Raw genomic sequence first — 665 nt, 5'->3', positions numbered from 1 at the left:
TGAATTCAGGTTCTAAAACAGTCTTTTCCCCTGCCCAAACAGCCAAGAAGCACAGGTTAGCCAGCGGTGTGGTGTGGAGGAGGGCCTGGGAAAGCTTACATTTTGCAGTCTTCCTTTACCATCAGCCCAGCAAAGTTCTTCAGTTGGAGTACGTTCACAAGGAGACACTCATTGGCCCTGTCAAGCCTGGAAAATAAAACACGAGTTCACAGACTGCAAACTCCCTGAGGTGGACAAATCCTTCTGGTGCAACTACCACAGTGGCCCTCACCGCACTCCGAGGAGACCGGTGTGAAGTCTGAGGACATTTCTTACTGTCACATCAAGTGTATGTGTGTGGGGGGGTGGCGGCTACTGGATCTTGCTGCCACTGAACACTCCAGAGTGCACAGGATGGGCCCCAACCAAGAACAACCCAGCTCCAAGGTCATGAGCGCCGACACTGAGAAACACTCGACTAGGATAAGAAGAGTGAGCAAAAGAAAGCTGCTGGGATGTGAACATCCTGCCTTACTCCTCTGAGAACTGCTGGTTATCGCCTCGACAGAAACTGTAACTCGGGGACTTTCCTGGTGGTCCAGTGGCTAAGACTCCATGCTCTCAGTGCAGGAGGCCAGAGTTTGATCCCTGGCCAGGGAACTAGATTCCACATGCTGCAACCAAGA

This window comes from Bison bison, unplaced genomic scaffold, assembly GCF_000754665.1.
Source record: "Bison bison bison isolate TAMUID 2011002044 unplaced genomic scaffold, Bison_UMD1.0 scf7180017847607, whole genome shotgun sequence".
Taxonomy (NCBI): domain Eukaryota; kingdom Metazoa; phylum Chordata; class Mammalia; order Artiodactyla; family Bovidae; genus Bison; species Bison bison.
This window is presented reverse-complemented; position numbering follows the sequence as displayed.